Genomic DNA, 18,394 nt, shown 5'->3' on the forward strand with positions numbered 1-18,394 from the left:
ATGAATCTGTCAGAAGTTGGCTCAGTCCCAATGCTGGTAACTTTATATTAAAAAATAATACACTGTATTGTCAAAAAGATATTGACAGCCAACAAGATTCCACATCACTAAACATGAAAGTGCGCTCCGCTGCTGTGATTCATTTCATAAGCCCCATGTCTACTCACCATCCACCTGTGGGCTCTGAGTCAAACTTCTCCGGGGGAAGTAATGGGGGTCCCACCCCATTATCCTAAAGTATGATTAGCTTTGTGCCTGGCCACACATTTATTTATTTTAATTTTATGAGTACTTTATACTATGACTGTATTTTTGGATGTGCATTGTTTTCTTTTAAATGTAGCCTTCTAATGGAGAAACATTAATTTGAGGAATAAGTATGGATGCTTTATGTTACATTTGTATGGTGCCACTCTGTGGTGTTGTGATTGGTAGGTCTATTTTTATATATCTTATAAATTAAACATTTAAACACAGGAATGTCTGAATACTGTACTGTTCGTAAAGATAGATATGAGTAGTGGAGGCAGAACTGGTAAATGTATGCTGTTGCGTTCACACACAAACACACACAGACACACACACACACACACTTAATGCCAGCCTTACAGAATGCAGTGCCCCACTTGTGCCACCCCAGACAAAAAAGTCTGGACACAATTCTTGTGGGCAGTGACAACATAAAATATCAACTGTGTACATATTGTACATTCACATAATAACCATCTCCACCCTAGGTGGCCGACTGAACTAAATTTAATAAAACTAATTAAAATACTTCTTGACATTCCCCAGGGGAAGTAATGTAATTTGACCAATGTATCAGTCAGAAATTGTCTTATAATGAAGTTTTTCCAAAAAAGTAGACAAATAATTTAAAATCATATATCCAGCATTGTGGTAAAGATATTAATTAACAGTATCAGCTATCAAACCTCTGCATTGGTAGATATTAAAGTGCTCTCCACGGCGATGGGAGTATGAGCGTGAATGGGTAGACTGTACTTTATGCAGCCAGGCATTTATAAAGGTATATCTGGAAGAAAGACGAAGTAATTAAAATAGTGTGAAGACTGAGGCAGCAGGCTATCTATAGATGGACTACAGATATCTAGGTCCAAATGTGAAGCTGAAATTAATTTTTTTTTTTTTTTTATAATACATTCAGGGCAAAAACAAACTAAAATTAATAGTTGAAGATTTCAAAAGGGGAAAAAAATTACGCAGGAAAGCAAAAAAAATAAGTGACACAACATCAAGGAAAACATACAACTGGTGTCAATGCAGTGGCAATGGGATCCTCCAGACACAACTAGAGCTGCTTTTGTTGATTGCTGCATTTCCTTGGAGCCTTCTCAAGGCTAAATGGGCTATAGGATGAGTGCGGCTGGCAGAGTGCCCCACCGGAACAGCTCCATCCTTTAACACTCTGATTGATCACATTACAGTTAATTAAATATTGGCAAATTGCTCCCATCCAAGGATGGGCCATTAAAGTTTACACTCCAGCCACATTTATCACTTTCCATGTCTCTTTTATCACTGCTGCTTGTCGCCTTTCCTGTGTGTCAAGTGGATGATGATAAACGCCTGAACCCTTCGTTTCTTTCACTTGTACATTTTTACCTCCTTTTTCTTTTTTTTTTACTTCAGCTTTTTACGCTTCCACTGGCTTTTCATTTCAATTAAGTATGACAGCTCCAATGAAGAGTGAGCTGCAGTGAGTCTTTTCCATATTCCTCGGTCTGTGTGTAACCGTCAGTATCTCAAAAGGGATCAGGCAAGGGGAAAATGACAGGGAAGAGCTAGGAGCATGAAAATGACACTATCGGGCAACAGCAGAAGTAAAACACAATTGTTCCGCTGTCAGCTAAGGTGCTACCCTAATAAACTACAATAATGCTGATGGGCAGGGTTATGTTGCATGTCTGACACACAGAGATGGCTCTCATCCCCACTGACAATAATGTATAAGCAGGTTCCCCCCTATTTTCAGCTACGAGTTGGTCTCTTCCAGAAATCCCTTAGGTCTCACATAAGGGTGGTGGAAGAGACCGGGTTAGCAGATAGAGATAGACACAAATTGTTGTCCACTTGGGTAAGGTAGCATAGTGATTCATTACTAATGCATTCAGTTTACAGGCCTGAGGGGGAGTGAAGACAGCATATCACCTCTGATAAGCCACAAGGCACTCCTTGAAAATGAGCTGCCTTTTTTATTTGGGGAGTGCTGAGCAGCAGAGGAGGATTGGGGCTGTAAAGCTCAAGCCTGTGATTAAATGCACAAGATAAAATCCTCAGACACTTGACGATTACTTATCAAGAGCCGGTCACCCCAGTAAATGAGTCTGATTAAGGTTGCAGCGTGGTTTTGCATTGTGACACAGAGAAGGGGTTTCTGGGTAACTGTAGCTCTCACAGGCTGCCAGAGCAGCTAATGTGCAGCCTTGGTTATGAAATCATTGGTTGAGCAGGAGGGAGTTAACTTACAGGGGTTTTATTTTAATTATTTTCAAATTTGTTTTTCTTTCTTTTTTCAGTGTAATATTATAAGTGAGTCACAGTTGGAGGTGTTGAGAGGGGGTTTATCTACATAATGATGTCATACTAAATGGGCACGATGTTATATATGTTTTGTATTAATTTGAATGGCCAGGACAACTTATATCTAATAGTTATTAACAACAATTTGAGAAAGTTTTACACTACAGCAGACAGCTAACTTGAACACCAACATCCTGTATGTCAAAGCAGCCACAGCAGCTACAGTCAACAACAGGAACTAAAGCATGTAAACTGAAGACGATGAAGATGGAGAGACATCACCTGGAGGAGAGAGAGAGAAGTGACCCAGGACCAGATCATCATAGTTTCTACTAATGCAGCGCAGTGAGGAGGAGGATGTTTCATAGAGGAAGCGAGCATTATAACGCGGTGTGTCACTATTAACAGAGTCTGCAGTGTAGTTCATACATTGATAAAGCAGAGAACTGTAGAGAGAGAAAGTTTTTATATCACATTGACACTGTCCATTTTCACGCTCCATCTCTCCTGCTCAACCATATGAGCTCACTCACTTCACATTGACGAGCGTATTACCTTTAAAAAGTTGAGATGAGATACAACGTTGAACATGTTTCAGCAAAAGGTACCTGATATATCTAAATAGGCAGCCAGCACGCCAACCCCAAACCTTGCTTATCTTATCAACGCATCACTCTTGCTCTTGTTTAGGCTGCTCCGGCCCACCGAGTTACCCAGTACTTCTGAAAGCCAGTCTGACAATGGTTTCTTATCTTATTCATTTGCAAATTCATGAAACTTTCTTACCTTAGCTCAGTCGACTTCAGAAGTTCACTCAGTCACGGCTTTGGGCATCGCCACATCAGATTGAGTTTGATTCTCCTGGTTGGCGGGTGCTAGATTTTTGTAAAACTATCGTCATAAATAGCAAGATTATAACAAATTATTTCCAATGCCTTGCGCTGTTACATAATAACTTTTCGCCCCTTTAGGCCTTTAGGCACAAGAGAGCAAATTCTGTTTCAGCTTTGATGCTGTTTTCGCCAAACTAAAAGGTTCAGTATAACTAGAAGAAAACAGCCTGTGCAATCCTCTTCCACATTTACAGGCAAAAATGTTTATACCTGTTCCCAAAGCATAACAGAAAGGGATCAGACACAGTGAATGCTCGGACACTGACAGTTTCTTGTAATGTGCTCATCCAGTATGCTCACTGTTGTGGCATCAAGGTGTAAACTGAATTCAGTAAATGGGACATGGCTTCAGGCAAAAAAAACCCTCATTGGGAATTTGGCCTGAGTTGAATCTCCTCCTCTACCCACACTTCCTACCACTTTAAGTGAGTGCTTCTCTTTCATATGCATGTTGTTCTGGCACATATTCAGAAACGGCCTTCAATAAAACTAAAGAAGGTCTACTTCATCCAAGTGCCAGGTCAGACTTTTTACTGTGGGCCCTTTGAGCTGAAGCTCGCCAAGATATCACTGAGTGTCACAACTGAGGACCTGACCTAGCTGTGATAACATTAGTTGATGATGTAGTGTTTTAGTGACAGTCAAGAGTTACAACTGGGTTAAAAATGGCATGTGACCACCAAGTAGATATGTTGCTGTATAGGACAGACACTGTAAATTACTCAGCAATTCTTCTGTAAAAGGTGCCTGTGCTGTGATTAAATTACAAAAAAAGGCAGTGAAGACAGCAATGTATTTTATATTCTACTGACCACAGATTCTTGATGCCAATTGACAGTGGAGAACAGAAATGTCTGCCTCTTATACAAAATATTTCTATTTGTAAAATGGTTAGGAGCTCCTGCTGATCCTGACCCTGAAACCTGACACTTACTGATGTTTTCAGAAGATTATTCAGTAAGCTTCATTTGTAGCTGTGCTAGAAATAAAGAACTACATTACATAACAACAAAATGGTACCACAAAGGGTACGCTACTGCCAGACAAGGACGTCAGTTTTGGACAATTATGCAAAACTCTGGATTGCATTCAATTCTGAGTTTGTTTTTTACATCCATTTTTAAAAACAACACTTTCTGCACATGTCAACTACAATATGTTTGGTAAGAGAAAGATTATAGTTATGGCAAATAAGCTATAGTTAAGGTATGGTTAGGGTTTGGCAACAAAAAACACTTGTTTATGGTAAGGGAAGGATTGTGGTTAGGGTTAATATAGGTTAGACATCCATCCAACACCCTGATCTCCACACATTCTTAAGGGCCTTGCAATGTGTTTTTTTTTATCCCGGCATACTTCAGCATGTTTGTCCACTAAAAGCAAAGGTCACATGAATTAAAAATCATGCAACAGATAATTTCTTCCTCCTTTAAGGTCCCAACATGATTGGATTCAGTGGTGGAAAGTAACAAAGTACAAATACTTACTGTACTTAAGAGTACAAAAGAGTGCGAGCAGCCTTGAATAACAAATGTAAAGCTGACCACGCGTGAACCAACTTTGCCCAGGTGATGCGACACCGGCATACACAGTTTAAGTAATCAAGTCACTCTCGCGCAGAGCTGGACGACCCCGCCTCACTCTCGTGTCAAAGGTGAAAGCGAGTGTTAGCCTAATGTTTACAACTTTGATGAAAGGATGAAGAGGGACTATCCTTCTGGGCACAAGACGAGAAATAAACTCAAGGAGAGAGTGTTTCTTGCCAGACTGCGACTGACCAGTGTTACATTGAAATACAACTATTACATTTGTTAAACACCGGGTGCACGTGTCTAAATAATAAGCATCACATATTCAGCCAAGTCAGAGTATAAATAGTATTTTATATTTGAAAATGTATAAGGATGTAAATGTAAAGGAAATCTGGGAAGTATGAGCATAACCAGGTTTGTACAGCCAGCAGATTGGCCCCCAGTCTCAACAGACTTCATGAGGACTGAGTTAATGCGCAGAGGTCCATTCAAACCAGCACTGGATTCTTCTAGAAGAGGTTTCCATTCAGGCTTATTAAAGAGGGAGGATTGCAGTGAGAGCATTGCGGTGTCAGCAGAGACATAATGCAGGCTAATCCCCGTACACAGTGTAGGAAATATCCACTTGTCCTCTTGTGACTCAGTTTTCCTTATTTTGATTCACTGTAATTTATGATGCTGTATTCAAACATGTCCTGAGTGAATTTAAAAATATAAGCTGTTTTTGTAAGATCAATATGTTTGAATGTGTAGTACGTTTTACTTTTGATACTTAAGTATTTTTAAAAACAGGGCACTTCTTTATTTTTACTTGAGTTTTATACTTTTGCTTTTACTTGAGTAACATTTTTGTATGGTATCTGTACTTTTACTTAAGTATGAAAATTGAGTACTTCTTCCACCACTGACTTTACTTTGTTAAACAGAAGATATTGATCCCAAAAGCCACTGCAACAGACTCAGTCTCAGAGAGGTAATTCCAAAGGGAACCACTCAACACCTCAAAGACCATTTCCCAACTGTGCGCTAAAAGTTCTACTGTGGCATCCGGAGAGTGCAGCTTTTCATTGATGAAACATATCAAGACCTATTTGCGCACATCAGTGTCTCAGGGCCAACTGTGTGGATTCACTATTCAATCCATTGAAAAGGATGTTGCCTCCATGATGAATTGCACAGACCTTACTGCTGAGTTTGCTGCCAAGAAAGCAAAAAAAGTCACTTTCACGTAATTAGTTCCATTCACCCCGGTGAGTCAGTCTTATTTATTTACACAACATGACAAGATTTCTCATTGTGCTTCCATATGAACACGTGCCAACATGACAGTTGGAAAGTTGTTGTTTTCTTTTGCTTCAAGTGAAAGTGATGAAATGTGACTACCATAAATATTCTTGCTGGGTGTGCATAATGCTGGTTCAAAGTAGGCATACTGGTGTTTTAGCTGTGGGTAATGCTATAGTAGCTCTGTACAATGCGCACCTTGTTAACAAGAAAAAACAAGAATGGCTACAGCGTTGTACTGTGGTTTGTGTGTGTGCTTGTCAGTGATCAGGGACTCTCATGCCAATGTTACACACTCCCGTCACATTTCTCAAGGGCACTCTGCCTTGGCACTACACCTTGGCATTGGACATGAGGTGCACACAGAATCTAGTTAATTCATAGGAATACTATGCCGATGTCACTTTACCCCGCATCTCTGCAGTTCATGAAAGATTAAGTCTAATTTTTTGACATTCAGTCATGTTAACTGTATGAATTGTAACTCCAAGAACTTTAAGGATTTTGGAGTTTGTCGTTAAAACACCCAAGAAGACAGAAATACAGTATGTCAAGAGGACAACAGTTCAGCTTTGTATATGGCTGATAAAATAATGGGCATGTGATGATGCAGAAAATTGATAACATTAGTACCCCTGAAGGGAGCTGCTGTGTGTTCCCTTTGCCTTGCACTCTTCTTCACCTTTGATGCAGCAAACTCCAGCAACCCATGAGTCATTGTGGACATAAATAACTTATAGTGCGGAGGAGACTATGGTTTGCCACTGCATCTATTTGCCACAGAAGCTATGTACCATGCTGTTTAAAAAGCATGATTATGTCTAAAGCATCTTATAAGCAGTAAAACTCTTTTCAAGAATCTACATCCGAGAAGATATCATCATCATCATCATCATCATCATCATCATTATACAAAATGACATGCAGTGAATCTTGAAATAACTCTGCATGCCATTTACCACACCGAGGTCAGTCGCATTAGAACACAGACGCCAGGCAGGAAGAGAGTTGTTGAAATGTGATTTAAGTGCATGTGGCTGGGCTCCGAGACACAAATATAAAGGTGGGAAGCGAGGGCAAAAGAGAGACAGAGTGGAAAAGACGATGTCTTATATGGTCCCTATGTACAGCCTGCAGTCATTGTTGTAATGCCTCACTTTTGTCTCTCGCCTGACACATACCTTTACTTGTGCTGTACCTCCTGTTGGTTGCGCCTCTATGACATAAGGCCTAAACCATACACATGCCCCAGGCAAAGATGGGAAAAGAGCGAGACAAATAAAAGGGGAATTTCATTCCACACAATGAAAGGAGTTCACTGACTGTGGCTGAAAGGAAATCCACTTTTCTTCTTGGTAATGGAGCATTTTACTACTATGACCCACAACCATGTGGTCCGTTTGTCTAGAAGATAAAATATTAACCTCTACTAAACAGTGAACTCTTTCAACAAACTGAAAGCAGGAGTGAAGCCATTGGAAGCAAGAGGTGGCAACGATGGAAGCTACTGAGGAGGCACGAGAGACAGAAAGCTTGTAGGGAGAACACAGAGACCTTAAATGGAACTGGGGATGAAAGTATTAGAAGAGAAAGATAGGAGCGGACAATAATGGAGGACAGGCGAGTTGAGGAATGAGTATAGGGAATACGTACAATAATACTGCATGTAAGCTAATGAAAGCTGGTCTCTCTCTCACACACACCCACACACACAACTCCTCCGTGGCCTACGAGTGCAGATCACCACTATCTCCTCCTGTGTTGCACCCCCATTTTATGCTCCAACGGATGACAATAATTTAAGCCTCCCGATATGCAAATGCCCTTAATTGGACTGTCACAAGTTCCCAGGCATCGTCAACTTTACAAAATGACTGAGGCTGGGAGCAGATTGGATTTTGGTGGCCAATCTTGTACACTTAATTTTCAGTAATTTTGCAAGCGTCTCACCGCAGGGTTCTGCGACATCCCACTTACAAGACGATCTATACCAACTGGAAGAGGTAAAAAAAAACACATAAGACGACTCTCTGTCTTGTCATTTTCATTCTCTCCCACATCTCAATTTTTTTCTCTATACCCAATTACTCCCATCTCAACCAGACCCCTCAATACTAATACGACTCATCTTGTTTGTACCTTTTTAAAACTCTATGACTATGAGGTTGGACCCAGCAATTTTCCCCCCTGGAGGCCCCTATTGTTCCCATTCTGTCAGATAACTATATTTCTCTTTCTTCGCTGCCTGCATGGCGCAAATCTAATGGCTTTCTTTATAAGGATTGGGAGCACACTTGCGTGATTGTCTGACATCAGGTTTAATATAATACTAAGAGCAGAACCTTGTTGAACTGTAAGGGCGTACAGCCAGAAGCATCCAGCGGACCTATGTGTGTGCTTGGGTGTGTGATCAGAGACAGAAAGCAAAACTAGCTCATGCAAGATAAACCTAATGCATTCGATGTATTCTCCTTTCAGGTAAATAACCTTGATGTGCAACCTCCTGGATATTGTCTGTCATCTCAAGTGATCCGAGGCGATTAATTATCCCTATCCTGTCATGTTATTGTATAATATTTGTTTATTTAAAGCATCCATTTTTTCATATTTGCTAGAAGGCCTCCATCAATCACCAAGCGAGCGTGTTAGGTGGCAGGCCTGTGTATGTATTTCATTATAACACAGAAAGGAAAATCCCATCTCATACATAACTTCCAGCCAAACAAGCCAATCCATATAAAGTCATATTTAAAGCAATAATACCTTCTTTCCACATGTCACCAGTTATGAGGAGGCTTCTTGATGTTTTTGCAATTTATCATCATTTTGTAAGTGTTCTCGTCCTGGTGTACCCACCTACCTAGCCTTCTTTCAGTTAATTGAGTCTTTGATTTCCATGCTAGGGAACATGTGGAAATAATATTAGCCATGATGACATGACAAGAAAAGAAGATAAAACGCCAGACCAAAGTCGGCTTCTGACTGTGAGCATCGTTCCAAGGTAGACGGGGATGCATGAAAATGCACAAATTCCACATCTCACTTAGAGTCAGTGCCATCCATTAAACGTGGAAGAGTAGTGGAGAAGGGAGCGGATGATTTCTGCGGTGATCTCGACATCGGTTGATTAAGGCCGTGAGACGTTTGGTGGAATGATGTTCTAATAACCTCTGCACTCTGAAATACAGAGCCAGAGAGCCGAGGCCATCCAAGAATTAACTACATGGATGTGGGTGGGGGATTAGTATTACATTTAAAGCTCTGACTGTCTGTTATGTTTCTATCAAAAGGAGATTTTCCTTTGATTCACACATTCATTTCTCTATGCTCTCCAGGGTGATGTTTTATAACTGCAGTTCATTGGTTTTTTATTCAGTGTGACAGACAATTTCTTGCCCTTGTGTGAAGATTGCGCGCAATAAAAAGCTAAAGCAAGTGAAAGACTGAAGGTAAATCAAGGAGTGAGTGGAACGTGACTGTGTGTTGCCAAATGCTTTGACTTTACCACATTCTGTCACAAATATTGAAAGCCTGTGTGTGTCTTTGTGTTTGTGTCTAAGCAGATCTGACCGAAGTTTCCCATTAAGTTGTTTACAGAGCAGTGTGTTTTGTATTCCTCACTACTGCGTCATCAAATCAAATCTGCTCTTTCTCTCGCCAGCTCCACAGAATAATGAGGAAAAAGGGGCATAAAGCAGAGCAGAAGCTGTCAAATTTTAAAGAAAAAAGGAGGTCCTCTTCAAAAAACAGACAGAAAGAGGACTGGAAGTCAGATGGCATGATTTGGAGATAGGACTGGGAGCCAGATCAGAGATGATGCAATGAAAAACACAAGTATTCAAGAGTAGACAGGATGAACCTCAAAATTTAAGTTGTATATCAAAAGCGGCGTCAAACTCTTTGAAGCACAGCAGTGATGTACTGGCAAGTGATGAATGTGATATTGACAAACTGCTAAAACATGGATTGCTCTCACGGAGTGCTGCTTCGAGAGTTGAACTTCAGTGGGAAGTCTTTGAAACTACATCCTTCTTTCTATCAGACTGACGACTCGGAGCAGACTTTTGGTTCTCTTTCTTGCATGTTTGTTTCCCAGGAGGAGAGATCATGACAGTTTGTTGACACTTCAATTGGAGGATATTGAGGCTTGAACACTAATCAACAAAAACATGTACATATACACTCAACAAAATTATAAACGCAACACTTTTGTTTTTGCCCCCATTCATCATGAGCTGAGCTCAAAGATCTAAGACTTTCTCTATGTACACAAAAGGCCCATTTCTCTCAAATATTGTTCACAAATCTGTCAAAATCTGTGTTAGTGAGCACGTCTCTTTTGCTGAGATAATCCATCCACCTCACAGGTGTGGCATATCAAGATGCTGATCAGACAGTATGGGCCACAATAAAAGGCCACTCAAAAAGTTTTGAGGGAGCGTGCAATTGGCATGCTGACTGCAGGAATGTCTACCGGAGCTGTTGCCCATGAATTGGATGTTCATTTCTCTACCATAAGCCGTCTCCAAAGGCGTTTCAGAGAATTTGGCAGTACATCCAACCGGCCTCACAACCGCAGACCATGTGTAACCACACCAGCCCAGGACCTCCACATCCAGCATCTGCACCTCCATGAAGAAGATGAGACCAGCCACCCGGACAGCTGCTGCAACAATCGGTCAGGAACTGTCAGGAACCGTCTCAGGGAAGCTGATCTGCATGCTCGTCATCCACATCCCAGTAATGTAAAAAGTAAAGTAAAGTAATGTAATCTGATTACTTTTAGTTACTTTTGGATTACTTCAATGCCAAACAGGCAAATGAAGACAAGAGAAGTATCAATGATGTGTTTTCTGCTCAGTGTATTTTTAGAGAAACATAAAATAACAAAATCTCCTATTCCCAAAATACATATTTAAATGTTTTTATATGATATGCTTTGCACTATGTCACCACTGTGGCAGTATCTTGCCATCAATGACAGAAACATTGTTTTGTAGATATTCTTTATGATATTTAAGTTTGACATTTGGAAAACCATTTTACAATTTTGATTACTCATTCTGCACTTGTATTAATTTATCATCCAATGAAAACAATATGAAGCTGCTGAAGCATAGTGTTCTGTAGTTTCTTCACTTATTCTGGTGAAACTGGATCATATTTGAGAAATATTAGAAACTACTGGCGACTGTAAACGCCAATCAATGTCTGCAACACGTCCCTCCCTAGCTTTGGGATTTTACCATAGACTGTATATAAAAAACATATATGGAGGCAAATAACACTGCGTTTTTTGTTTCATGGAAACTGTCTGCTTAAAGTAATCCCTATGAGAAATCGCCGATTTTACAAAATGTACCTGTAATCTGATTACGTCTATTTTTTCTGTACTGTAACGGAATACACTTAAAAAAAATTTGTATCCTGATTACGTAACGCTGTTACATGTAATCCGTTACTCCCCAACCCTGCTGAAATTCCACACCTGTGAGGTGGATGGATTATCTCGGCAAAGGAGAAGTGCTCACTAACACAGATTTTGACAGATTTGTGAACAATATTTGAGAGAAATAGGCCTTTTTTGTACATAGAGAAAGTCTTAGATCTTTTGAGTTCAGCCCATGATGAATGGGGGCAAAAACAAAAGTGTAATCACAAATGCACCTTCATCAAACGTGTTCTGTACACATTGTGCTATTCTGCTGCTATAATTGTCACTTTATGGAATAATTCTATCAACAGCTGCCCCATGAATATTACATCCTGTACCCTAGGTGTATCCATCAGATTCACAGATACAGTGGTTATGCTGCAGCTTGCCATTGCACAGAAATGCCCCCCTCTTAGATGGAGCAGTAAAAGCATTACTAATGGGCTCATTTAACCATAGACTTTATAAAACATGCACATAGTCTGTGTGGCTTCACCCATAATTTTCTGAAGAGCAATTGTGAAGCTCAGTGTGGGAGGGTCCGGACGTCGCCATCTTGGCAAAGCCTGACTCACCTAACTCCCGGCTAGTCCAAAAATGGGCATAGAGATGGACAACTGGTGGAGTTGAGGTGGGCTGAATGAAGTCTGGTTGCTGTGGCTAGCCACCTGTGATAACACCCACTTTTCGCTCAACGCAAAGTTGTCATGAAGGGAGAAATTAGCTGTAGCGAAAAAAACAGTTTTTTGTTCAAGACATTTTGAAATTGGGGTCTATTGACTGGCGTTTGGAGGCAGCCTCAAGGGACACATTTGAGGAACTGTTTTTGGCACTTCCGTGTTGGCTTCATTCTCTAGCTTTTCATTTCAGTATGTTGCAGTTTGATTATGACACTGTCAACAACGTCACAATGTCTTAAATAGCAGAATTTCAGTGGAACAGAGTCAGCAGAGGCAAATATAACCACTTCAGACTTGGAGTGTAGTATGCAAAAGGACAAAGCCTCACAAATCAGTTTCTGGTTTCAATAGCAGTGAATGCTCCCATTTAAAAGCAACTACATCACTCAAGTATCTCTGCTTCTCAGTGGGATGAGGAGGTATTTGACTGGAAATGCTGCTTAATGGCATTCAAGAGAGCCTAAAACGTGTTCCTTTTCACTTCCTTTCAAAAGAACAAAGGAGTTAGTCGTGGCCCTTATTCCTGCCCCCCTCTGCCACTTCTGTAACTCATCAAAAGACCAAAAGCCTAGAAAAAAATCTCATTACAAAGACTATTTCCCTCATCTGTGTGGTTCAGTGAGGAAGCAGATTGCATTTCAGTACTTCATTAATAAATGAGTATGTGAACAATGGTAGAGTGATGGCTCCATTGTCTTGAAGCTAAAGTCTAAGGCACTCTGAATGCCAGAAGCAAGATAGTCATTATGCTGCCTGTGCTTTTCAGCTCAAAAGTCTCCAAGTTTGCATGAATAACAGTATCACTGAATAACACTGCTTGAGTTTGACTTTACAGTTTGCTGTGTTAGCAGTTAAGTCCTCTTTGGACAAACTTTGTTCTGTCCACCTGTTTCTTATTGGCCCTTCATACACCATTTCAAAAATAGATCTAATTAGATCAAACTCTTTCCAAAAGAAAGGGCTGCCATCTGTGAGAAAATGGTGCATCTGCTGTGGACACTGTTGAGTCTCGGGGAGGACATGGATGAAATTTGACAGGTAGAAATTATTTGAGAAAAAATTAAATAAAAATGTGATTGCGCAGGAAGGAGGAAAGAAAGCGAGGGCTTGTTCCAGGTTAAAATACAAGCAAAAAGAAGTACTAAAAGAGGGAGGGTTGAATTGTAGTGGGAGGAAAGAGTGCACTGAAAGCACAGATAGATTAGAGGCATCTGAAAGCCTTGTTGTGGAAAGGATTACTAGGAGACTATCTCTCTGCAAAATTATTTCAATCTGTTGCTTTTTAATCATCATCTTTTTAAGCAACAGCTTTGAAGTTGGGGCTTTTGAAGGAATTGACATAGCGGTACCTGCTGAAAAAAGAAAAAAGGATTGAAAAAACTGTTGCCTTATTAAAAGCAGCCCCCTGGCCCCTCCAAATTTTAATTCAGCTCATGAAAGGAGCGTTAAAAGGCATAAAGGCTCTCTCATAAGAAAGCTTCTTCTTTAACTTCACATCTATATTTTTCAATCGCGATAGGCTCAGATGAAAGTGACTTGTAGTTTCCACTCATACAGTTTGACGGAAGATGAGTTCATTTTAGACTCCACATTTATGAGATAATTTTGGGGCTTTTTACATAATTTCTGACATTTTTGTTCATGGAAATTATAAAGTTGGAGGACACTGAACTCAGATACAGTGACGGCTTACCTAAAGCATGTAATCAACTGTAGCTGCAAAAATACTGTATCTGAGGATTTATTCTTTTCATATTAAGACTGATATCGTTTGATTTGGTCTGGCAACATGTCCCTGTTTTAAGACATACGAGGGTCAAGCCCATTAGGCAAATCTGTGATAAATACATTTGACATCTTGTCTTTTACAAAGAGACACAATGACTGACCTTTATCCTCTCCTTTTGATACTATTTATCTCACTTGCACACATTTATCCCATCTGTGAGTCACACAACATATTTCACCTTTCAAACAAACACTTCTCATTCATCTCTTAATAAACATGTTTCACAGTGTTCATGCTTCTCCACCTACACACTGCACTGAGCTCACTGCTAGCGTGCTAATGAGATACTTTTCATAATTAGCTGGAGAGCTGTTTCCCAGTCAGACAGACAGTGAGAGGCTAATTAATCACAGCACATTAGCCAGCCTGTATGTTTACTCATATCTATTTACCTTCTTCTATGGCAGTGAATGACGATGTGATATTTCCTGTTGTTTTCGGAGTAATGGGAAGCTGTTGGATTCTCAGAAGAAAGCCATGGTCAGAGATAATTGATTTTTAGCAATGCCTTGAGAGGTACAGTTTGATGCAGTAAAATTAGAATTCAGACATTGTTTGTTCAGACATCCCGTGGGAAAGCTGAAACCGGTTGATTCCTGCTGTCAGTCCGTCTTTTTATTTGTGGTGAATGATTGCAGAACACAGACGGGGGGGAAAGTCCTCCCTTATTCAGAGTCTGAGAAAAGGCGAACTGCGTATGACACATCAGAGCAAACATAAAGGGTGAAACATTCATGCGGAATGTATGTTTGTGGCACACTGAGGTCTTGTGAATCTGTCTAAACTGCCACTTCTATTGAATGAGCCGCGTATGCGTACGTGGGTCACTGGTGAGACATTAGCTTGCCGTTCAAATATGAGCCACAGGGCTCTGGGGACCAGAGAAAGTAAAGGATTGACACATGAATATACTATTTCTTATGGTGTGACACCCACACCCCGAGACAGTGTGTGGGCGTCTGTGTATGCTGACATTAGAGCACCAGGAATGACTGACAACCAGCTAACCTACGTCAAGTAACGGTGCTCTGCACAGATTTTGCCCATTAACCTATGGAAGCCACTCCAACTTAATAACCTAATGGCCCACTGAGCTAGTCTTACTTATTATCGAACACTATGAAGTTCAGCGTACACAGGGCCACTTGAAAAGGCAACAAAGTGAATATTTCAAATATTACATTTGTACAACATTAAAGTTTAGCTATCATTGTCAATTAAAGTTGCTTACAGTTATCACAACAAAACAACTTTAAATGCATAAAGCACTAGTAGTAAATGCTGGTCATTACATTACTTTGGAAGACACCTTTTTCCAAAGCAACATACATTCACCCAAAACAGTCTTGCTCAAAAATACGTAATACATAAATAATGGAGCTGGGGATCAAACACCAACCTTATTCTAACTTATGGTCAGCTCCACCACCTCCAGCTCAGCTTTAATTCTGTCTTCACAACATTAAACCTCTTTTGAGTGATGCAGTCATTCCATTCAATCATATTTAACAGATGCAAATGAATCTTCTCTTGTAGCTTCCATCAAGACAATTGCTGTTACTTTGTGACAAACGCAAACACAAATGGATGAGACAACCGCACCACACTAAGTCCCAACACCATTGATTGAAAGCTCATATAAGTATATGTTCCAGACCAGTATCCCTTGGTATTGTATCCATGTTGACCATTTCAGACATTGGCATTTACCAAAGGAGGAAGTAGTGAGCCCTTTATGTTGAGAGGAAGAAAGGAAAGGCAGGTGAATGAAACCAATGCATGGCATGATATCCGAACAGATCAGAAGGCAAAACTGTTGACAGCTGTTCAAAACAGCCAAACTCAAAGCTAGAGTTAAAGCACTCACTGTGACTGTCGGATTGTTGTTTTCGGAAAGTTACAGACAAACGCAGCCTGCCCAATTCCATTGTCGGAAAGGTGTTGAGATTCTGAGTTTCAGATGCTGTTTGACCATTTGACCATAGCTCAAGGGTGTGAAGGCTGGCCTGGTGGATGGGCATCTTATATGAGACACCAGAGATTGCATCCCATCACAGAACTGCAATTCATTTTGACTTTTTTGAAACAATAACAATATTGCTTAATCTTAACCATACATTGACCAAACTGGAAATTAATATTCCAAAACCTCTCCATTAAACATATCCTGGGAATCCAGAATCATCCTATATCCATACTCTGTCTGGTAACACGTTTGTTTTCTGTAGCATATAAGGCCTAGGTTTACCAGGTTTATTTGTTTATTTGGATGCTACCAAAGTAGCTACTATTCTTAATGGGTTCCACATAAAAACACAGAACATTAACACACAACATAATGGAACCATCCACACTGAATGACATATACCTCTAACCCAAAACCTAGATCACCCTCATATCCACGCAGTACCCTCTTACAAGGGAAAGCATCACTCTGGTGTTTTTCACTTTTCCACCAGTGTCATATACATCAGTCCGTGTATAGTTGTCAAAAGAATGGAAAAACTTAAGTTAATGACTGAGATTTGTGGCCAACTAATAAAAATATGTGATGTGACAGACTAGACAGGAGCATATGCTCCAGTCTCATATGCGTGTAGCATAAAGCTAAAGATGTACAAGTGTGTGTTTGTATCACCTACCTTTTTTAGCTTCTTTGTTTCTCTGACATAGTCAGGCATAAAAAAACTGCCTACCTATACCAGTGCATTTCAGTCTTCCAGACATGCCATCTGTGTGATTTTGAAGCTTGTGAGCTGCTGTAGCACTGCAGTGATGGCTGATGTCAGTCTTAGCCAGCTTTTTGGCAGAGCAGCACCACTTTTCCTGTTGTTCCAGACCACTGAGTGTGGTGACTGTTGCACCCTGATCAGCAGTCCAAGAGGATTACTGAACAGGTTTGGAGTGGTGTAAAAGACTAGTAGGGAAGACTGTTGGTTTGTGCTGGCTTATTGGTATTTTCCCTATTGAATTACTGAATCGTGAGGTGTTTTCATGGAAGCACAGAGAGAAAATTCATGTTTTTAAATAATCTATTCTAAATTATAATGTTTGATGGGTATATATGTGTAAACAAAATATAATTGCAGATTTGAAATGTGTACAGTGTATCACACACTTAATGTGCTGATGCAGGTGGGGATTTTATGAGCTTATCATCATAGGTGTCTTCTGTGTATAATGGTTCTTGCCACCACCATGAAAGCATGAGCGGAGTCAGTCAGACATTTCGTGTCTGCGTCTTAGATGTACTGTAATTAAAACCTGGCTGTCCTAATTAATGAGGTTTAACCGCTACCTGTGCACTGCCCTGCAATTTGAAGGACGTAGCCATGATAACTGGATAACTGTCTCTATTTTTGAACTGTCTGCCTGGTCAGATACCGCTGCTTTAAGAGAGAAGAGGGCCTGTGTGGGGGGGTTGTTGAAGTAACTCAAAGGTGCACAGGAAGGGAGGTAAGATACAAAACAAAATATGTGGGAAGTTGTGATGAGAGGAAATAAGAGACTGGGAAGAGAGAAATGGTAACTGATAGAAATAGCAAGGTGAGTGGGAGACTGCTGTAAGACAGACTGATGATCTGATGTTAATGTTCTTGTTTATTAATATCGTAGTGAGAACTCTCTCTCAGTACCCAGTACTTATGAAATCCAGGAAAGCCCATGTGCTCTGTCCACTGTGTGTGCGGGAGTGTGTGCATGTGTTTGTACTTTGTCGTGTGGCTGTCAGTCTATCGAGAGCCAGAGGACATATGCTGGTCAGCCAGCTACCCTCCCTACTGTCTCATCATTTTCTGTCTTTCTCCCTGTAGGGTGGCCATTACAGTGAGCCCCCTCAGGCCAAGCCACACACACAGCAGCAAACAATGAAAACATTCTTGTGTGAGCATACACACATGCAACCTTGCATACAAACACACACTCCCTCACCATCCATCCATCCATCCATCCCAGCTCGAGGGTCTTGGTGAGTGGGCTTCAGCCCCACGCAACAGCACCATGCTAGGGCCTTGCCCACATTAGCACCCTGGCGGTGGATAGGCTGGCTGGGCTCGCCAACAGCCTCCAGCTAATGTCCTCCCACAAGAGCTGGCACCCTTTAGAAGAGCTGGAATGGTCACAAAGTGGGAAGAATCTAATCCAGTTTGACTCGTTTTTGGGGGGTGGAGGGGTGGGGGCTGGCGGTCCATGGGGCTTATTTGGGGCACTCTAAATAAATATGAAATATGAGTCCTGTA

General features: G+C 40.7%; 1 protein-coding gene across 1 annotated transcript in view; it reads right to left on the reverse strand.

The window, feature by feature from the left end:
- Positions 1-18,394, reverse strand: part of LOC119883318 (calsyntenin-2-like) — a 277,990-nt gene that overhangs the window by 160,872 nt on the left and 98,724 nt on the right. The window lies entirely within an intron of this gene.

This window comes from Micropterus salmoides, unplaced genomic scaffold (genome assembly GCF_014851395.1).
Source record: "Micropterus salmoides isolate LMB-PRFRI ecotype aquatic unplaced genomic scaffold, ASM1485139v1 Ms_hic_scaffold_3, whole genome shotgun sequence".
Lineage (NCBI taxonomy): Eukaryota > Metazoa > Chordata > Actinopteri > Centrarchiformes > Centrarchidae > Micropterus > Micropterus salmoides.